The sequence below is a fragment of the Dermochelys coriacea genome, chromosome 11 (assembly GCF_009764565.3).
Source record: "Dermochelys coriacea isolate rDerCor1 chromosome 11, rDerCor1.pri.v4, whole genome shotgun sequence".
NCBI lineage: Eukaryota > Metazoa > Chordata > Testudines > Dermochelyidae > Dermochelys > Dermochelys coriacea.
This window is the reverse complement of record NC_050078.2, coordinates 38,298,587-38,322,058: the sequence shown is the minus strand read 5'-3', so window position 1 is coordinate 38,322,058 and position 23,472 is coordinate 38,298,587. Positions and strand designations below refer to the sequence as shown.

The window sequence follows — 23,472 nt, the reverse complement described above, 5'->3', positions numbered from 1 at the left end:
TTAAAAACCAGGACCCATACTGTTGACAGAATTTAAAGAAGGAGAATGGATCATTCTATAATACTGTGTAAAATTTAAAAGGCTTTATGACCCTTGGATTCATATTTGTTGACTCCACTTCTATGGACTTCATTCATTCCTGAACTGTATTTAATATTCAGTGTAATTCTAATTTGTATGTAGATTGACATAGCTATGAACAAAATGAAAACGAAATTGTCACTGGGGATGCTGGCTAATTCATGTTTAAGTAATTTGTGATCCACATTGCTTGGATTTTAATTCCAATTGACATACATTATTTTAGAACATGGGCAATAGGTTTATTAAGGCTCCCGCTCCCCCCAACATTTTTCCTGGAGTGGGACCCATGTGTCTGAATGTAAAAATGTCACTTGCTCCAACCAGCCCTGACAGAATATATACCAGAGACACTTACCTCTCTGAAGCAAGGCTCATAAATCTGGGTTAACTCTAATGGGAGCATGCAGTTTTTAATCAATACTTTTATTATGAGTTACTATTCTCCCTCCCCACCAGATATAACCCTTCCCTAACCCCCATCAGTCCACAGGGTTAGAAACCGCTTATGCTTTGCTAGAACATTAAAACCGCCCTGTGGCTGGATGGACAAGTGAGTTCTTTAAGTACTCAAATACTTTCCCATAAGCACTAGCTATGTGTTAGAGCAATACCCAGGCAGGTAGTCGCATCATTTCAATGGCACTTCTTCTTTTAAGTGACCAAAAAAAAAATCTAAGAATGCATAATATTTCCAGCCTGACAATTAAGCCAGCCTTAGCCAATATTTTATTCATGTAATTTATTCAAATGTCTTTATCCTATCATTTCCATTTCCTCTCATCTGCTGAAGAAAAGCTAGGGTACACTTGGCCTTAGAGCTCAGTGGGCCAGACTATAATGCACAGGCCTACACTGGAGAGATGCAGATAAGTTTCCCATATTGTCAAAGGGAAGCACTGACTGGCGTTGTGCCACAGCAACTCAGAGATTTCCTGGGCACAAGAGGACAGCAGCATCTCTTACAACTGTCTGTGGGGTGCAGTACATGTTGGTCCTTTTGCTGCTTCCCAGTTCCACAGGCTGGTGCAGAGAGAGAAAGGTAGGGGCATTTTATGGGGCCCTACCGGGGCGCACTCACTGCATGGTCAGCACTGGATGGGTGTGCAGAGGAGAGGTGAGGCGAAGCATATATACTGCTTTCTCTTTCCTCCCCCACTTGCCCATTCTGGTTGCCAAAATTTGGGATTGTTCCTATTAAAAAACTTGTTTGGCCCATTTTATAAGATGCTAAGTCCATATCCAAGCTTCTCCAAAGTTCAGGGGTACTCAGGTCTGGGTTCTTGGTTCAAGTCCATCTCTATTTTATTGCAGCCACTTAAGGCCCCATATGCTGCTTGCCAACGGAGCATCATGTATGACTGCCGTGTTCACACCTCCCTAGATCTGGCTATCTATATACACTGGATAACCATTAAAGTGTCACAATAGCTTGAATAGCACCAGAAGAAGACAGCGGTAGGCAGAGAACAAATTCTCAACGTTAAAGTTAAATTGTACTTCAGCATAGGCTAGATATGTCCTGGCATTAGTGCTAAGATAAGAGCATGAGACTTGCCAGAACTGATCAAGCCTTTTGTTGGTCATATCCTGAATCCTGCTTCTGGCAGTGGCCAATACCTGGGTGCTACTCAGCAATTAAGAGACTGTTGGTACTGGATATAAAAGTTGTTCCCATGATTAATAGGAGGCTGCTGGACTTGGAAGCTTTGGGGAATGCCATTCGTTCGTTATACATTCAGCCCTCAACTTGACAAGTTGAATTACCTAGCCACTATGACAATAGAACCTGTCCTATGTTTCTGTTCAATCATAATAGCTTCATTAAATAAAACTTTCTTTCTCTGACATTCCTTTTCATGGTACTGTAATTCAATTAACAACCCCCCTTACAGCTAGTCATAATATTTACAAGAACAAAAAAAAAAGCCCTTTTTCTCTTTAAAAATTGAGTGAAAATGGACTATGATTTTGACATCTTTATTTGCTGCTAACAATTATTTGTACACTTCATCCAGACAATTATCTAGATGGCTAATTTAGTGTTTGTTGGGGTCTTTGTTATATACTGTTTGCTATTTGAGTTGGTAATGGGGATCAAAGCCAATAGTGTGATTTTTTTTTATAGGTGTGAAGAAGTATCTTGCATGAACGTGCATATTCATGAGAACAAAAGCATTTACATGTGAACAAGTATATATGCACAAATACAAGCTTCCTTCTAACATCTGTGTGAACAAAACTTTATCCACTTGGTCAAGAACAGCAAATAAAAGGAGGTTGTACTGTTGAATTATATATTCAAAAGTACTGTCCATAGAATTCTCCCAGATGTATTCTTATTCATTATGTACAGCAATAATGTAAGTGCCTGGTCTCATCTGCTGTTGTAAATCAAAAGTACACTATAGCAAATATTTTAATTGTGTTTCTAGTGGTAGAAGGTTGCCTGTGAAAAACAGTTAGAGTATTGTATAGGAAAAACGACAACTTCCTTATTATAATGAATAACTAAAACTTTCATTTCTTAAAGCAATTTTTTTCTTCTGCTTACTACTGAGCAAAATAAAATGATGTAAAAAAAGCAGACAATACTTTACACCATGAAAGAACAATGCTGCATCATAGGAGGCCCGTGCCTCCTATCTGACCCCCCCCCGCTTCTCACACCCTGACAGCTCCCCCAGGACTCCTGCCCATCCACCCCCCCGCTCCCTGTCCCCTGACCACCCCCGAACCCCTGCCACACCATCCTACCTTCCCTCTCATTCCTGACTTGCCCCCCCAAGACCCCTACCCCATCCAACTCCCCGTTCCCCACCCTCTGACCGCCCCGACCCCTATCCACACTCCCGCTCCCTGACCACCACCCGCAACTCCCCTGCCCTCTATCCAACCCCCCTGCTCCCTACCCCGTTACCACGCTGTCTGGAGCACTGGTGGCTGGCTACAGCCACGCCGGCCAGAATATTGGGTCAGGCCACGGCTCTGCAACTGCGCTGCCTGGCCGCCCAGAGCGTTGCGCCAGCGGTGCACTGAGGCTGCGGGGAAGCGGGGACAGCAGGAGAGCGGCCGGGAGCAAGCCTCCTGGGCCAGGAGCTCAGGGGCCAGACAGGAGGGTCCCACAGGCTGGATGTGGCCCGCAGGCTGTAGTTTGCCCACCTCTGTTCTGAGGCATACCTGGTTTTATTCCTTGACTAGTACGAAAGTCTTTCACCTCTATTATTTCAATCTACCCCAGTTTCATAGTGACCAAAAGTCTTTTTCATGTAATGGCTGTTCTGTAGGCCTATGTGAAACAAGCTGGCTCTCTCTGTTCAGCTCCTCCTGGAGAGCCTACATGACAGGAACTGTGAAAACTGACCTAGTTTAGCACATTTTTGGGCTCCTTTTCAGAGAAACTAAAGATTAAAAGGATATTAAAACTGAAACCTCAGACAACTAACCATGGTCCCTTCAGAGCAGTGAAGAGGCATAGCAGGAAGGTGTAGTGGAGAAACTTGTTCCCTGTGCCATTTAGTATCTGTTCTGCAGAATAGAGTTCTCCATTTATCCACAGATGTGTTCTCTCTGGCATCGTTCACAATCCGACTCATATATAATCCTGAATGCATATTGCCATGGGCGGTGCATAACGGAGGCTAGAGGAGGGATGGGGGAGTGGCAGATTACCGCATGGGCCCATGCCCAGAGGCCACGGCCAATTTGGGGCCCCCGGAAAAATCTCCCCCTGCCATGATCCTGGGGCTGGAGGAGTTCTTGCCACCTGCCGTGGAGCTTTTCTGGTCTTGGGGCAGCAGCAGAGGGGGAGGAGGGAAAAAAGGAGTGCGGGATGGGGCCTCAGAGGATGAGGTGGAATGGGGGCAGGGCTGCAGGAAGGGGGCAGAACAGGGGTGGGGCTGTGGATTGAACAGAGGCAGGGCTGTGGGGAAGGGGCAGAAGGAGGGAGGGCTTTTGGCTTTCAACCTCCCCTGGCCAGGGCCACAGGGGTCTGGGAGCAACAAGTGGGGGCATGGCTTTGGCCAGAAGAGGGGTGGGGCAGAGGGCTAGCCTCCCCAAGGGGAAGCTTCCCGTGTATATTGCTGCTTGGAAATCAGCAAGTAAGCCACTACAAAATGCTTAAAGAAAAGGAGTACTTGTGGCACCTTAGAGACTAACAAATTTATTAGAGCATAAGCTTTCGTGAGCTACAGCTCACTTCATCGGATGCATTTGGTAGAAAAAACAGAGGGGAGATTGATATACACACACAAAGAACATGAAACAATGGGTTTATCAAACACACTGTAAGGAGAGTGATCACTTAAGATAAGCCTGGTGGCTGAACTTTGTGACTTTGTCCTCACCCATAACTATTTCACATTTGGGGACAATGTATACCTTCAAATCAGCAGCACTGTGATGGGTACCCGCATGGCCCCACAGTATGCCAACATTTTTATGGCTGACTTAGAACAACGCTTCCTCAGCTCTCGTCTCCTAATGCCCCTACTCTACTTGCGCTACATTGATGACATTTTCATCATCTGGACCCATGGAAAAGAAGCCCTTGAGGAATTCCACCATGATTTCAACAATTTCCATCCCACCATCAACCTCAGCCTGGACCAGTCCACACAAGAGATCCACTTCCTGGACACTACAGTGCTAATAAGCGATGGTCACATAAACACCACCCTATATCGGAAACCTACTGACCGCTATTCCTACCTACATGAATCATAGAATAGAATCATAGAATATCAGGGTTGGAAGGGACCCCAGAAGGTCATCTAGTCCAACCCCCTGCTCAAAGCAGGACCAAGTCCCAGTTAAATCATCCCAGCCAGGGCTTTGTCAAGCCTGACCTTAAAAACCTCTAAGGAAGGAGATTCTACCACCTCCCTAGGTAACGCATTCCAGTGTTTCACCACCCTCTTAGTGAAAAAGTTTTTCCTAATATCCAATCTAAACCTCCCCCATTGCAACTTGAGACCATTACTCCTCGTTCTGTCATCTGCTACCATTGAGAACAGTCTAGAGCCATCCTCTTTGAAACCCCCTTTCAGGTAGTTGAAAGCAGCTATCAAATCCCCCCTCATTCTTCTCTTCTGCAGACTAAACAATCCCAGCTCCCTCAGCCTCTCCTCATAAGTCATGTGCTCTAGACCCCTAATCATTTTCGTTGCCCTTCGTTGTACTCTTTCCAATTTATCCACATCCTTCCTGTAGTGTGGGGCCCAAAACTGGACACAGTACTCCAGATGAGGCCTCACCAGTGTCGAATAGAGGGGGAACGATCACGTCCCTCGATCTGCTCGCTATGCCCCTACTTATACATCCCAAAATGCCATTGGCCTTCTTGGCAACAAGGGCACACTGCTGACTCATATCCAGCTTCTCGTCCACTGTCACCCCTAGGTCCTTTTCCGCAGAACTGCTGCCGAGCCATTCGGTCCCTAGTCTGTAGCGGTGCATTGGATTCTTCCATCCTAAGTGCAGGACCCTGCACTTATCCTTATTGAACCTCATTAGATTTCTTTTGGCCCAATCCTCCAATTTGTCTAGGTCCTTCTGTATCCTATCCCTCCTACTCCAGCGTATCTACCACTCCTCCCAGTTTTAGTATCATCCGCAAATTTGCTGAGAGTGCAGCATGCCTCTAGCTTTCATCCAGATCATACCCACGATCCCTTGTCCTACAGCCAAGCTCTACGAGATAACCGCATTTGCTCCAACCCCTCAGGACAGAGACAAACACCTACAAGATCTCTATCATGCATTCCTACAACTACAATACCCACCTGCTGAAGTGAAGAAACAGATTGACAGAGCCAGAAGAGTACCCAGAAGTCACCTACTACAGGACAGGCCCAACAAAGAAAATAACAGAACGCCACTAGCCATCACTTTCAGCCCCAACTAAAACCTCTCCAACGCATCATCAAGGATCTACAACCTATGCTGAAGGACGACCCATCACTCTCACAGATCTTGGGAGACAGGCCAGTCCTTGCTTACAGACAGCCCCCCAATCTGAAGCAAATACTTACCAGCAACCACACACCACACAACAGAACCACTAACCCAGGAACCTATCCTTGCAACAAAGCCCATTGCCAACTCTGTCCACATATCTATTCAGGAGACACCATCATAGGGCCTAATCACATCAGCCACACTATCAGAGGCTCGTTCACCTGCGCATCTACCAATGTGATATGTGCGATCATGTGCCAGCAATGCCCCTCTGCCATGTACAGTGGTCAAACTGGACAGTCTCAAATCACACATCAGATGTCAAGAATTATAACATTCAAAAACCAATTGGAGAACACTTCAATCTCTCTGGTCACTCGATTACAGACCTAAGAGTGGCTATCCTTGAACAAAAAAGCTTCAAAAACAGACTCCAACGAGAGACTGCTGAATTGGAATTAATTTGCAAACTGGATACAATTAACTTAGGCTTGAATAGAGACTGGGAATGGATGAGTCATTACACAAAGTAAAACTATTTCCCCATGTCATTTCTCCCCCCCACCCCACCCCCCACTGTTCCTCAGATATTCTTGTTAACTGCTGGAAATAGCCTACTTTGCTTGTCACCATGAAAGGTTTTCCTCCTTCCCCCCCCCGCTGCTGGTGATGGCTTACCTTAAGTGATCACTCTCCTTACAGTCTGTATGATTAACCCATTGTTTCATGTTCTTTGTGTGTGTATATCAATCTCCCCTCTGTTTTTTCCACCAAATGCATCCGATGAAGTGAGCTGTAGCTCATGAAAGCTTATGCTCTAATAAATTTGTTAGTCTATAGGTGCCACAAGTACTCTTTTCTTTTTGTGAATACAGACTAACACGCGTGCTACTCTGAAACCTACAAGATGCTTAGGCACTATTGGAGAAGTGCTGATCATACATCTCTTTCTCATGCATCCTTTAATATGCAGAGTACACAATTGTACTGTATGCATCTTTTCTAGAATATATAAGGTGCCTATTTTAACAATATAAGGGGGGAATACCAGACTTGACAGGACATGAACAACTGTGTGTTCATAACCAAAATGATAAAATCAGCCCCAGAATTACTGCTTTCTAGATGCTGTAATTCCAAGAAAGACAGAACAGTAACCATTGATTAGTTTATACATGAGCAGGAAGAGGTAGTAACTAAGGCTATGTCTACATACACACCTTTTAGTGACTCAGCTGTGCCGCTACACCCAGGTCACTAAAAGGGCACTTTTTGTTGGCAAAACTATTGTCTTTTGTAGGGGCGAGGATGGGTGTGTGCTTTTGTGTTCAAGGTTCCAGTGTAGAAAAAGCGTAACTGACATGCTAGTAGGATTTTTTTTTAAATTGCTTGCTCAAGTGTAATATAAATGTAGAACTTTTTCAAAATCATGTATAAGAGGTGTATACTCTAACCCCATTATTTCTTAATAAGATTTGCATGTGTGCCTGCTACTCTCCACTTTGAAAATGTACCCTATAGGTCTAAAACCCATCTGCTTTTTTGCCAAATTGGATTTCCAGAATAATCCATAGTAATGTACCAATATGTTCTTGCATATAAATTAGCTTTCAATATGTATCATGCCACTATGTGAATCCAAGGTCTTGCTCCTTGTTTTTTCAGTAAACAATGTCCCTGTGCCTGGGGGTGCTATAGCAAAGTAGTAAAATGGCTTGTATTCTAACTATGTTATAGTCCCTCTTTACGTGGTTCAGCATTTTTTTTGTGTGGTAAACTGTCTAAGATAAAAACCTTACATGTATTTAAAAAAATCTCAAAAATTCCCCCATATATAATCTCAAAAGTGTGTGAACAGAATGAATTCTAGTACAAAAGGGACTTCGAGAGGTCATCTTGTCCAGCCCCCTGCACTTGTGGCAGGACTAAGTATTATCTAGACCATTCCTGACTGGTGTTTGTCTAACCTGCTGTCAGGGTTCCCTCCCCACTCTGAACTCTGAGACTACAGATGTGGGGACCCGCATGAACGACCCCCTAAGCTTATTCTACCAGCTAGGTTAAAAACTTCCCCAAGCCACAAATCCTTCCTGTCTCTTGGACCGGTATTGCTGTGTCCAAGTGTGTTAGACAAAGATTCAGGAACAGGACCACTTGGAGTTCCTATTTCGCCAAAATCCCCCCCAAACCCCTCACCCCTTCCTGGGGAGGCTTGAGAATAATATACCAACCAATAGGTGAGCACAGTGAGCACAGACCAGACCCTTGGTTCTCAAAAGAAGAACTTTATTATAAAGAAAAAAGTAAAAGAAGCACCTCTGTAAAATCAGAATGGAAGGTAATTTTACAGGGTAATAAAAAGATTTAAAACACAGAGGATTCCCCTCTAGGCTCAACTTTAAAGTTACAAAAAGCAAGAATAAACCTCCCTCTTAGCACAGGGAAAATTCACAAGCTAAAACAAAATATAATCTAATGCATTTCCTTGCTATTACTTACAATTTCTGGTTTCAGAGTAGCAGCCGTGTTAGACTGTATTCGCAAAAAAGAAAAAGAGTACTTGTGGTACCTTAGAAACTAACAAATTTATTTGACCATAAGCTTTCATGAGCTACAGCTCACTTCATCGGGTGCATTTGGTGGAAAATACAGAGGGGAGATTTATATACACACAGAAAACATGAAACAATGGGTTTTATCATACACACTGTAAGGAGAGTGATCACTTAAGATGAGCCATCACCAGCAGCAGGGCGGGAGGGAGGAAAACCTTTCATGGTGACGAGCAAGGTAGGCTATTTCCAGCAGTTAACAAGAACATCTGAGGAACAGTGGGGGGTGGGGGGGTGGTAGAAATACCATGGGGAAATAGTTTTACTTTGTGTAATGACTCATCCATTCCCAGTCTCTATTCAAGCCTAAGTTAATTGTATCCAGTTTGCAAATTAATTCCAATTCAGCAGTCTCTCGTTGGAGTCTGTTTTTTTGTTGAAGAATAGCCACCCTCAGGTCTGTAATCGAGTGACCAGAGAGATTGAAGTGTTCTCCAATTGGTTTTTGAATGTTATAATTCTTGATGTCTGATTTGTGTCCATTTATTCTTTTACATAGAGACTGTCCAGTTTGACCAATGTACATGGCAGAGGGGCATTGCTGGCACATGATGGCATATATCACATTGGTAGATGCGCAGGTGAACGAGCCTCTGATAGTGTGGCTGATGTGATTAGGCCCTATGATGGTGTCCCCTGAATAGATAGGTGGGCAGAGTTGGCAACGGGCTTTGTTGCAAGGATAGGTAGAATGGAAGAATTAGTTCTTGTGTCTTGCTTACAACATTCCTGCTAATACATCCCAGAATGATGTTCACTTTTTTTGCAACAGTGTTACTGTTGACTCATATTTAGCTTGTGGGCCACTATGACCCCTAGATCCCTTTACGCAATACTCCTTCCAAGGCAGTCATTTCCCATTTTCTGTGTGTGCAACTGGTTGTTCCTTCCTAAATGGAGTATTTTCTATTTTTTCTTATTGAATTTCATCCTATTTACTTCAGACCATTTCTCCAGTTTGTCCAGACCATTTTGAATTTTAATCCTATCCTCCAAAGCACTTGCAACCCCTCCTGGCTTGATATCATCCGCAAACTTTAAGGTACTCTCTATGCCATTATCTAAACATTGATGAAGATACTGAACAGAACCAGACTCAGAACTGATCCTGTGGGACCCCGCTCATTATGCCCTTCCAGCATGACTGTGAACCACTCTGGGAATGGTTTTCCAACCAGTTATGCACCCCCCTTATAGTAGCTCCATCTAGGTTGCATTTCCCTAGTTTGTTTATGAGAAGGTCATGCAAGACAGTATCAAAAGCTTTACTAAAATCAAGAAGAAAAGGAGTACTTGTGGCACCTTAAAGACTAACAAATTTATTAGAGCATAAGCTGTAGCTCACGAAAGCTTATGCTCTAATAAATTTGTTAGTCTCTAAGGTGCCACAAGTACTCCTTTTCTTTTTGCGAATACAGACTAACACGGCTGCTACTCTGAAACTAAAATCAAGATATACTACATCTACCGCCCCCCCCCCCCCTCCACCCCCAAGGCTTGTTACCCTGTCAAAGAAAGCTATCAGGTTGGTTTGACATGATTTGTTTTTGACAAATCAATGCAGACTGTTACTTATCGCCTTATTATCTACTAGATGTTTGCAAATTGGTTGTTTAATTATTTGCTCCATTATTTTTCCAGGTACAGATGTTAAGATGACTGGTCTGTAATTCCCCAAGTTGTCCTTATTTCCCTTTTTAGATTAGCACAATATTTGCCCTTTTCCAGTCTTCTGGAATCTCTCCCATCTTCCATGACTTTTCAAAGCTAATCACTAATGGCTCAGATATCTCTTCAGTTAGCTCCTTGAGTATTCTAGGATGCATTTCATCAGGCCCTGGTGACTTGAAGACATCTAATTTGTCCAAGTAATTTTTAACTTGTTCTTCCCCTATTTTAACTTATTCTGATCCTACCTCATTTTCACTGCCATTCACTATGTTAGATGTCCAATCACCACCAACTTTCTTGGTGAAAACTGAAACAAAGAAATGATTAAGCACCTCTGCCATTTCCACATTTTCTGTTGTTATTTTTCTCCCTCTTGTTGAGTAACAGGCCTACCCTGTCCTTTGTCTTCTCTTGCTTCTATATATTTTTAGAATGTTTTTTTGTTACCCTTTATGTCTCTAGCTAGTTTGAGCTCGTTTTGTACCTTGGCCTTTCTAATTTTGTCCCTACATACTTGTATTATTTGTTTATATTCATCCTTTGTAATTTGACCTAGTTTCCACTTTTTTTATTTTTAGATCATTGAAGATCTCCTGGTTAAACCAGGGTGGTCTCTTGTCGTATTTCCTATCTTTCCTACTCAGTGGGATAGTTAGCTCTTGTGCCCTTAATAATGTCTCTTTGAAAAACTGCCAACTGTCTTCTATTGTTTTTCCCCTTAGATTGCTTCCCGTGGGATCTAACCTACCAACTAAAGTGTGCCTTCTTGAAATCCATTGTCTTTATTTTGCTGGTCTCCCTTCTACCATTCCTTATCATGAACTCTATCATTTCATGAACATTTTTACCCAAGCTGCCTTCCACTTTCAAATTCTTAAGCAGGTCCTCCTTATTTATCAAAATCAAGTCTAGAACAGCCTCTCCACTAGTAGCTGTCTCCACCTTCTGAAATAAAACAGTGTCTCCAATATATTCCAAGAACTTGTTGGATAATCTGTGCCCTGCTGTGTTATTTTCCCAACAGATGTCCGGGTAGTTGAAGTCCCCCATCACCACCAAGTTCTGTGCTTTGGATGATTTTGTTAGCTCTTTAAAAAAAAACCTCGTCCACCTCTTCTTCCTGGCTAAGGGGTCTCTAGCAGACCCCTACCATGACATTACCCTTGTTTTTATCCCTTTTATCCTTACCAAGAAACTTTCAACAAGTCTGTCTCCTATTTCCATCTCCATCTCTGTCTAAGTGTACACATTTTTAATATATAAGGCAACACCTCCTCCCTTTTCCCCCGCCTGTCCTTCCTGAGAAAGCTGTACCCTTCTATACCAATATTCCAGTCATGCGTATTATCCCACCAGGTCTCTGTTATGCCAACTATGTCATAATTGTGTTTATTTACTAGCATTTTGAGTTCTTCCTGCTTATTCCCATTACTTCTCACATTAGTGTACAGTATCTACAATACTGATTTGATTTCTCCCCGCTCCCCAGTTCTGTCTTGTCCCTCCTTTATACCTACTATAACAGCCCATGCTCCTCCTAAATTCCAAATTCCTTCTCCCAGGACTCCATGTTTTTGGCTTACCTGTGGACTTTGGTCATCTTTCCCCTTTGAACTTAATTTAAAGTGCTCCTCACTAGGTTAGCCAGTCTGTATCAAAATATGCTCTTCCCCTTCCTCGATAGGTGGACCGCATCTCTGCTCAGCCGTCCTTCTTCTTGGAACAGCATCCCATGGTCAAGGAAGTCGAAGCCCTCCTGGCAACACCATCCTCGCAACCAGGCATTCACCTCCAGGATGCATCTGTCTCTACCCAGGCCCCTACCGTTGACTGGAAGGATGGAAGAGAGCACCAACTGTGCTCCCAACTCCTTCACCCTTACTCCCAGATCCCTGTAGTCACTTCTGATCTGCAGAGGGTCATATCTGCCAGTATCATTAGTGCCAACATGGATGAGTAGCATGGGGTAGTAGTCAGAGGGCAGGAGGATCCTCGACAATCCCTCCATAACGTCTCGGATATGGGCCTCTGGCAGACAACATACCTCCCAGGATTCCATGTCAGGGCTACAGATGGGTGCCTCTGTCCCCCTCAGAAGAGAGTCACCAACCACCACTAACCCTACATTTCCTCCTGAGAGTGGTGGCTGTGATCCTCCCAGTCCTGTGGGGATACATGGCTTCTCTTCCTCCTCCTTTTGGGGGTGATTCCTCATCACTCATTGCCAGGGCAGCATATCAGTTTTTCATCACCATAGTGGGTGGATTGGGAGTAGGGGTGGAGCCAGGGGTGAAAGTAAGTTGAGTGACTTACCAGTACTCTGGGGCCAGCTCTGGCCCCCGGAAGGGGCAGGACCTAGGCAGAAGGGGTGGGGTTGAGGGGGTCAGAGCCAGCCCCAGCCCACCCTGTAAGGTAAGTGTCCCCCCCCGGGTAGCAGCAGTAGCAGCCTGTGGCTCCGGGGGCTATTTAAAGGGCCCGGGGCTCCCTCTTCTACCGCCCCGGCCGTTTAAATAGCCGCCGGAGCCCTGGGGAAGCGGCGGGGCTCCAGCAGCTATTTAAAGGACCAGGGTGGCAGAGGCAGCTGGAGACCCAGACCTTTAAATAACCCCCAGAGCCCTGGAGTAGCAGTGGCAGGGCTCCAGTGGCTATTTAAAGAGTCGGGGAAGTAGAAGCAGAGGAGCCCCAGGCCCTTTAAATAGCTGCCAGAGCCCTGCAGCCGCTACCCCAGGACTCCAGCAGCGGGGCTCTGGAGGCAATTTAAAGGGCCTGGGCCTTCAGCCACAGCTGGGAGCCCCCTGGGGAAGCTGGGCTGCCCCAGTACAGTGCACCAGCTCTTGCTGGTACGCCGTACTAGGGCGTACCAGCTTACTTTCACCTCTGGATGGAACACTGTCTGCTGCCAGAAGTAACCAGCTGCCAGTGTCCTCCCTGTGACAGAGCCATATCCTCCTCCCCCGTTGGTGTCTCTGTAACTGGATAGATTCCTCAGCCTTGGATGTCTCCATGTGAATACTCTGAAAGAATTCCTCCTGGGAACGGATGCTCCTCAGCCTAGCCACCTACTCCTATAGCTCTCCCACCTGCTTCCTGAGAGATTCCACCAGCAGGCACCTTTCACACTGGATGGTCCCCCCCAGCCTGGCTTTCTGTGAGTGGGAAATGCAGGCCACAGTCTCTGCAAATCCACACGAGGATCTGGGTAGAGACATCCATGGTTAGGTTGTTTGTCTGGATACAGGCGCAGGTGGAAGAGACAGGAGCAGCGTTGGCACTGGCGATGCAGCCCTTCCTAACCATAGTGATTATATTACAACTCCCTCCTACAAACTCCCTCTCAAACTCCCCTGTTTGTGGTCCCCTGTTTGCTAGCCTAGCAGGCAAAACGTTTTTAGCCAAAACAGAAGAGGTTGTCCAGAACATCAAAGCATGTTGAAGCCATAAACAGGTTTCTTAGTTCAGATGCCATGGGGGCTTCTCTTTCCTAGGTTCCTCAGACATTGTTGACCTTATAAGAAAGTATGTCAGTCTTCACTAGGACAAAATTTTGTGCTGGTGTAAGCAGGTACATTTTCAGTAAAGTCAATTGAGTTATGCCAGCCTGAATTTGGCCCCAAAGGGCTTAATTTTCTTTCTACTTGAAAATGTTAGTTCAGACATAAGTCATTTGATACCATGCCTTCTTATGAAGAAAAGCTAAAAAGCTAAAAGTAGGTGGGCTGGGAGGGAAGTCACACTTGCTGTTATTTGTTTGTGGGCCATTTTTGGTAAATATTTAGAGACCTCTTTCCCTTCAGCCAAAGAATGACAAACATAAGCTCCCTCACATCTTGAAGGTAATTTAAAATCTGGGATGTAGTTTAATTGATGTTTAATCCTGACTTCTCTGGAATGAATATTGGGTCTCATCCACATAGGCGCTATATCATGACCAACAATCAGAGAAGAATGGAGTATACACTAGATAAATTTCCAATCTTATACACCATCTTGGAAGAAATTATAGCAACTATTTAAAAATAACAAGACTACAGAGTACTTTGTTTTGTAGTCAAAAGTAAGCTTTTTTTAAACAAGATTAGTTTCCATAGAAGAAAATAATTTTGCCTCAGGATCCTATCAGTTCAGCCACTATTTCATTCTTAACGTAGCAAAATTGAGCCTATTGCTAAATCCCTCATACAAAAAGTCCAAAATGGAGACCATAAACATGGCTCAAGTCTCATGATCTCTTTAGTTTATTCTGTTTACAAGAAAATAACTGTCCTAAATCCTGCTCTTCAGACGTGAAAAGCTGTCAGTTGAATCAAGACTCTGGTAATCTATAGCTCTAGAGAATTTGAATCCTGAAATTCAATCATTGCAATTTTATTACTTTGGGTGAAAGTGTTTTGTAATTTTTCTTCAAATATTTGGCTGCTTTCCTTGGAGGGGAAGGGGGAAAGTTGTAGGACGTAATTTTTACAGCAGAGGTAGCAAATTTACTGGATTCACCTGTATGAAAACCTTATAGTTTAGTTCAAGTTGGAATAATACCTTCTTTTATAAGGTAAATCCTATGTTGACTGACAGCAATGATTACATTTCACTTACCCCCATTTCCCTCTAGCTCTGAAAATCTGACATAAACATCTAGCCTCTTTTATGATGAGATAGCTGCAGTTGCTCCAAATATATTGATTTGTGATAGTCCTTTAAGCTGGTCTGTGTGGAACCCGCACTGACTTTAGTGGGGCTCTGTGCAAACAAAAGGGTCTGAGCTTTGTAGCATTGTTCTGGCCCTTAGTTGGAACTAATATTAGGATTAGTAGGTTTATTTGAACAGCTATCTAACAAAAGCCTGCTTTCTTCTTCAGGTGTGACAAATATGTCTGCAATCTCTGCTCTCCTTTCCCAGATCTGACCAACTGCCCTTAATAATCACTGGTTTTCAGCAGACTTGTCCTGACAGAGAAGGTAGGAAATCAGTAATTCTTGAAGATATGTGATTGGATTCGATGGGATACATTCTAGTCATTGTCATTTGGATATAATATTTGAATGTGATTAAGAGCTAGTCTTCTGTCTTCTAGATTAAGTAGGACTATCTCATAGCCAAATCCTACTGCAGTTTGTGTATTTTATCTGGATTAAAGTCAAAAACACTTTTCTATAAAAGGCTAAAAGATCTGTTGTTACACAGTTGAAGTTTTCTTATTATCTGAAGTCTGCTGAAGCAATTGGAACGCTCTAACACAGACTGGCCATTTAACAGGCTCTTTCTTCCGGCTTTCTAAACAAGAATACATTTATTAGTTAAGTGACTCTATCCTAGTCTCACTAAAGTCAGTGAAAAAAATTCCCTATTCTATTCAGAGCAGTAGTTGGCCTAACATGTGAAAGAAATGTGACCTTTCAAGCTCTCGGTTGCAAATTGCTTCTCAATGAAATATTTGACTTAGTAGTAAAAACTGAGAAGTGAATTATGTTATGAGTGTAAATTTAGCTAGTTCTAAAAATGTTCAGCCATAGGAGTGGCCACTCACTTCTTAGCAAGAGTTAACAAATCAGATGATGAAATGTGGGCTAAAGATATATTGATCAGATTTTGAAGGATTTGGAGACATATGAACAAGGTGGAATTTGGAACTCCATGGTAAAATAAGTTCTCAGACTTCAACCACATCCCATGGCAACATATCATAGTGCTGTGCCTTAACAGTTCTGTGGCGGAGTGTTTAAAGGGTGGCCACTTGATGCATGATTACATGGATTCCACTGGCTATAAACCCCTATCCCTGCATACAAGGTGTGCAGGTCTTGGGGCTTCTAATACCAGTCAAGGCACTCTAGACAAATGGCTACCAAGGGGTGGTGGATATGCTCTGTATGTATGCTGTCCATAGACTGTGGCTGGATTACACACTTCAGTCATGGCAGAGGTGAGGAGCAAATCTCACTTTTAATGAATAAATGTGAATATCCCCTTAATTCAATGATACCAGATAAAAATCAACATTGATTTTTTTGTTTGTTTTTTGTTTTGTTTTGGCTGGGTGCTCAAAATGTAGTTTGCTCTTTTTCTTAAGATACAAGTGTCCATGATCCAATAAAGTTCAGAGTTGTATTATCTGTCATCAATCAGTTTGGCTGCAATACGTCTGAGGTTGTTTTGAAGGGTTTTTGCAGTCACTTTTGTAAAGCAATTTCTCATTCTTAGCTCTTTTTTTCCTAGTATATTTTCACTTAGTAGTTGAATTCCTTTTTGTGAATCACTTTTTCTCCTGAAGGGACAATAAATTGATGGCACCAGAAGACCACTGCCATCTCTCTCTTTCTCTCTCTGACACATAGTCTCACTTCAGTTTAGCTTTTCTATTAATCAAACAATTCTCTGTAAAAAAAAAGGCCCTAATCTTTGCATATGACCCATGTTACTTTGATAAGTTACATATTTCTTATTCATACTGGTTTAAGAAAAATTCTGTCATAAAAATTATTGTTTTCCACTTTACTAATCACACAGAAAAATACATTATTGATTATTTCTGTACTTCATTCTTAATGTAAAACAATGCATCCTTAAATGAACCTTAGCTTATGTTCCTAATGTACTTATGAAACAGTCTTTCAAGCTACCCAGGTTGAATTTTTCAGTTAGGACATTTGTTCTAAACTAGTACAACAATCACACTAGCTTGAATATATTCGAAGGCCTGAATATATTTTTATAGTGCACTTTTACCCAAACAGTTCTGATTAGGTACTCTTGATTTTGTGAAGAAGTTTGAACAGCAGACTAATAGGTTCATATGAAGACTATTGATTTTCATGAATTTTGACGCCATGTAAGCTTTTTTATTACACATTTCATAAATATAAAGGGAAGGGTAAACACCTTTAAAATCCCTCCTGGCCAGAGGAAAAGCCCTTTCACCTGTAAAGGGTTAAGAAGCTAGGATAACCTTACTGGCACCTGACCAAAATGACCAATGAGGAGACAAGATACTTTCAAAAGCTAGAGGGGGGGGGAGAAACAAAGGCTCTGTCTGTCTGTCTGTGTGATGCTTTTTCCGGGGACAGAACAGGAATGAAGTCTTAGAACTTAGTAAGTAATCTAGCTAGATATGCGTTAGATTCTTTTTTCTTTAAAAGGCTGAGAAAATAAGCTGTGCTGAATGGAATGGATATTCCTGTTTTTGAGTCTTTTTGTAACTTAAGGTTTTGCCTAGAGGGATTCTCTACGTTTTGAATCTAATTATCCTGTAAGGTATTTACCATCCTGATTTTACAGAGGTGATTCTTTTATTTTTTCTTCTATTAAAATTCTTCTTTTAAGAATCTGATTGTTTTTTTATTGTTCTTAAGATCCAAGGGTTTGGGTCTGTGTTCACCTATGCAAATTGGTGAGGATTTTTATCAAACCTTCCCCAGGAAAGGGGGTGTAAGATTTGGGAGGATTTTGGGGGGAAAGACCTTTCCAAATGGGCTCTTTCCCAGTTATATACCTGTTAGACATTTGGTGGTGGTAGTGATAAAGTCCAAGGGCAAAAGGTAAAATAGTTTGTACCTTGGGGAAGTTTTAACCTAAGCTGGTAAAAGTAAGCTTAGGAGGTTTTCATGCAGGTCCCCACATCTGTACCCTAGAGTTCAGAGTGGAGAAGGAACTTGACACACATGGTCATGACACTCATGGTATTTTTTTTAAAGATAAAGCAGAACCTTTGTATGTATCAGGTCTCATCTTGAAATCAATGGGAATTTTGCCTGAGTAGGGACTATAGGACTGGGCTTATCATCTGCAATATTGAAATATATAGAATAATAGGTTTTTATGATCTTGTGTACATAGAAAAAAAATTTGGGTACAACCTCAGGTATGAATTAAAACCTTGGTTATCTTGCTGTGAGACAACCCGCTATGTCATTCTGGTATAAGAGCGACTTTTTGTTTGTTTGTTTGTTTGTTTGACTTGTGTCTCTTTGGAAGGAATTCAAGCTAAACCAAAATAAGAGAGAGCTGCTCCTGCCTCAGTCATCTTGTTGGCAATCAGAATACAAAAATTAGCAAGAATAGTTATACAGGTTACAGAACTATTTAAATAATCCCTTAAAAGAGCGGCTAATTAAAAAAGGTATTACATTGGGGGAAATGGGGACAGAATATGGAAGATTAATAGATTCTGAGGCCAGAAGGGACCATTACGATCATCTGGTATAAACCTTATCTGGTCACAGTGCTTTCTTTATTTTTAAACCCTCTCTCCTATTACACTGTATTCAAGTTACATGGTTGTGAAATCCTTTACTGCTATTTAAAACATGGATACTCATCTGGTTTTCCTTTTTTAATGCAACGTGCATTTGATTTTTTGTAAATAACAGAAGAAAAACCAAACGGCTGCACAGAGACAACAGAGAGAGACACTGCTATTTTAGTTTCTGATTAAAATAAATATGTTTGAGTGATCCAAAGGAAGGATAAAGTGGGCAGGCAAAGAATAAAGAGAGAGAAATAGAAAATGGGTATCTGTTTTAGTGCAACATCCTGAGAGAATAAAGTCAGCAGTTAGCTGTTTATTGGCTGCTGAAGAGTTCACAGCCACCGTGCTTGGTGTCTGAGCATTTGTTGTAAACCTGCTGAGAGTTTACTTTTACTTATGACTCTTATTTGGCTGACTTACATCTTTTTGTTTCTAATATCACCACCCTCCACACATTTTCTATAATTACATTTGTTCTTGAACTGTGGTTGTGCTCTGAAAAGTGACTGAATAGGGCATCTTTTACTCAACAAATCTGCTCCCTATGTCTGTTCGGAGTCATGTGGGCTGAATGACCAATATTTTTTACTATTTTCCCCTCTATATAGCTCTGCAGAGCCAATGCAGCTATAAGAGAGTGAGATGGATTCTAATCTGGCTGGTGCATCATCAATCAATGATTGGTCTCTGGTCTTGAAAGCAGCACAGAGAGCCAAAGCACTAGTGTCAGCACACAGTGTTTACTGAACATCTATGCAGAGAGACAAGTAGAGGGGAAAGTGAGTGTGATGAAGCAGAGAGTGTGTGACCTGCATGTAGATGCTTTGGTACAATCCAGTGAATGCAAATAATGGGCCAGATCCTAAGGAAGCGTAAAGCAGGGTAGCTGAAGTTTAGGGCACTACACTAATTTACACCAATTGAGGATTAGGACCAAGTGTGATGTCTCCCCCCACCCCTTACTTGTATTTTTATCCTAGAGTAGTAACTTTATTTCACAGGGTTCTTATCTTCCTACCATCCTTCAGGGCTCTCTTCTCCTCCACTTAGGTTACTCTGCAGCAAATTGAACCTAAATTCTGAGGCAAATTCCAGTTGACTGTGTGGCAGGCTGGAAATTTACAGTAACCTGCATTTAAACTAGGAAGTGAGGGGTTTGGCTGAATTAAATATGAAATACAAAACACTCATTGCAATAGGCCATGTTGTTTTGATATTAAATTCCATTTATTTTTCAGGGTCTGCATTTTCAGTTATCAATATAGTGCAGATTTTTTGCATTAACAATGTGTAGCTGCACCATAGAAGGCGTAGAGGGGGAGGGAAGGGAATTCTGACCAAATGTCCCTGGGAAGCTAATTTTTCCAGTTTGGTTTTTCATGAAGAAAATATCATTGTCCTAATTTTCATCATTCTTTCAACTAGATGAAAATGAAATAGTTGCTGCTGTAACTGTTTAAAGGCATTTCTTTGTTTTCTGAGTGTGTTTGCTTACAACTATTGTGCCAGGGTTCTTTTTTATAAGGTCTGACTCTCCCACTTAATCACATAAGACTAGTTTTGTTCTCACCATATGGTAAATTAAAATACCACTGCCCCCATCAATCTGAGACTGAGTCAAAACTAGATATTTGTTGTTTATTTTTTTAATTCAAGAAACATTTGAATCCCCTAAATAATATTCTGAGCAATATCTGTCTGGTTTGAAATAGGGATCTGAATAGCACAAGTCTAGTCTCCACTAGTGCTGCCGACCGCTGTTATTGACTGATCACTATAACTATGTTCACAAATGTTCTGTCCTTTCAAGGCAATAGGGAATAGCCTACCAGGGTAAAGGCATGTTCATTTGGGCTGTGTATCAAATCCTGGATTGTGCTTTGCTGTATATGAGTATGTGTCAACTTGTTTTGGTTATTTTCAAAATGGAAAACCCTCATTCTACCCTGCAGTGCTCCAGAACAAAAACAAAAACCTGAAAGGCAGGAGGCTGAGGGGTTAAAAGCACTTTGATTGCTTTTTGCTGTTTTCTGATATTCAGAGGCAACTACTGATTTAGGAAAAGGAGAGAGCCCTCCTGATACAGTACCTGTGCAAAGTGCCCTAACGGATTGTCAATTTGTTCACTGACATAATAAGCCATTTCTCTTCATCTCTAGGCCACTGTGTGGAGTTACAGCATTAAAACCACGTGAATGGTAGGTAGGTGCTTAGAAATAATGTATCTGACATTAGTATGCTCAAAGGCAGTTGCAATCATACAGATTGGATTCTTGGGCGCACTTGCCTCTAAAGATGCAGAAATGTTTAGCCCTTCATATCTACCATCTCAAGAGATAAGTGTTCAGAAATAAGGGCCAGGATTGTCTTTAGCTGCTGAGAGTTCCAGCATGGCACTTTCTGGCTCAGTACTGTTGCTCCATCCAGATCCTCCTCCTTCCCCTACTCCTGAGGCAGTTCAGTTCTCTTTGCTTTACTTTAGGGATCCACAACCTTTAGCACGCAGCCCGCCAGGGTAAGCCCACCGGGACGGTTTGTAAGCCCGCCGGGACGGTTTGTTTACCTGCCGTGACCGCAGTTTCAGCTGATTTCAGCTCCCAATGGCTGCTGTTTGCCGCTCCAGCCAATGGGGGCTGCAGGAAGCGGCGTGGGCTGAGGAATGGGCTGGTTGCCGCCCCCATTGGCCTGGAACAGTGAACCGCAGCCAGTGGGAGCTGTGATCGGCAGAACCTGAGGATGAGTCAGGTAAACAAACTGGCCCAGCCTGCCAGGGGGCTTACCCTGGCGGGACGCATGCCAAAGGTTGCCTATCCCTGCTTTACTCCATCTCAGCCCCTCTGACCATCCCCCAGTTGCATCCAACAGCTCACAGTTGCTGTCCCAGATATCATTCAAACTATCCCTAGCCTATCTATTGTCTTTATGTGGAGGATCTGAAAGCTGAACATCTTACTTGCCCAGAGAGCACTTCTACTTGTCCTTCTGGACAACAGGATTTTCCCCAGCCTGACCTCTGAAGTGGTCAGCTGGTAGTGGACAGTTGAGCAGGGTTGGGCCCTGAGGAGTATGGGAGCCACTTTGTGATTGTGGGGTAGACATATTGGGTTGAAGTTTCAGCGTGTAATGTTGGCATCTAAACACTCCCATATTATCTTGGGCTACATTTATTTCTATGGGTTTGCAACCATTAAGGCTAGAAGAAAATTAAATGAGTTTTTAGATTTGAGCTCTAATTCCAGGGAAGGGGTGGACTATGTGGCTATGGGATCACAAATATTCATGGTCCTGATCATGAGTAAATAAAGGACTGAGTTCAGGGGCTGTAGCTGTGGGTCACTGTTGCTCTCACCTGTATAAATGAGCTCTGACTTTGAATTGCAAGACTGTATTCTTTACTCAGTTACCCCTGTGTAACCCCCTGAATATGGCTATGAATATTGATACCGTGCAAATGTGGAGAAAAAACACTGAAGGCACAGGTCATCAAAGGGCCCCAGTCCTGCTCTCAGTTAAGTAAATTAGTGGCTAAACTTTCATTACAAACGGAAGCAGTGAGTTGGTTTGAATACCAAATGGTTCATACTGAGTCACTCTTATCATATATACATTATCTAGATTTTTTGCTTTAATGAATCCATCTAGCAAAGTTATCTTACTAATACAGAACCCCCCCTCTTTTAAAACTTTTCCCTCTCAAAGATATCCTTTTTGTTGGGTTTGAACTCTTTACAGTGGAAATTAATTGTCAACAAGGGAAGAAAAGAGCTTACAAATTGCAAAAAACATGTCCTTTTACTTAAACAATTGCTTTCTTGTCTAAATACTATTTGAAATGCTATATGGAAAACTTATGCAAATGGTGTTTAAAGCTTTTATGAACTGGTCTCTTAATGGTGGTAAAAAGCGATATGCTTTAAATTTCTTTTGTATGATTAATATCAGCTATTTTCCATTTACTTTCATTTTTAAGTACTCTAAACTCTTGTCATAAAATGAGGAAATGGCTTGTGTATTTCAGTGTAGTAATTCTTCTAACCTTTATGCATTTACCTCATTTTTCAAGTAGTCTACATCACAATTATAGATTTTTTTTTAACATGAAACTTCTACAGTATGTACTATTACGGGCTTTGTTTCCATTTTTCATTTTGGGAAGTGTTTTACTTTCCGCGTTAAATACCTCAATGCATATTTTAACTCTTTACAACATAAAAGCTCCTTTTATTTGTTGAAGGTGTAGACAATGTATAACTTTCAAATTGCCAGCATCACATAGAAGAATGCATTACTGAATTATTTGATTTTTGTATTAAATTATCTTGTACTGGAAGAAATAGGATTTCCTAACGTGACTTCTCACCTTCTGTCTGAATATCGCCCTAGCAGCAACAGTTAAATAACTTAATGATATACTCTTTCAAATTGATACTTTTGTTTATAATTTCAATTATGATTCTATGTTCCTTATCAGTTGAAAGTCCTACTGCAGGACATAAACCAAAGATGTTCCTCTGATATTATTAGTGAATGCATTAACATATAAAACAAAGCATTATCAGGCTGAATGAATTTAACATGCCATATTCATCGAAAAGAGACTGACACGGAGATTATGGGAAATGTGGTACTAATTTTTTCCCCTTTTGGAAAGAATTAATATACACTTTAAACCATTTTAAAATAATAAAACTAGTTAATTTTTTTTACATTCCTGTGAATTTTATTCACCACATTGCATAAAACTAAGAGCTATTACTAAAAATCTGTTACTGGTAACTGTCAAATATCTTGTAATTCTTTTATAAAAGTGTCAGTCCTTGTTGGGGGAAATATAACACCATTCAAACTGCCCCAAATAACTATTTTTATGCTTCACTATGTTGACCTCCAGGATCACAAATCATTTGTCA

The 23,472-nt window shown here is 41.9% G+C and overlaps 1 protein-coding gene across 3 annotated transcripts in view; it reads right to left on the bottom strand.

Moving 5' to 3' along the window:
- Positions 1–23,472, bottom strand: part of B3GALT1 (beta-1,3-galactosyltransferase 1) — a 400,481-nt gene that overhangs the window by 105,896 nt on the left and 271,113 nt on the right. The window lies entirely within an intron of this gene.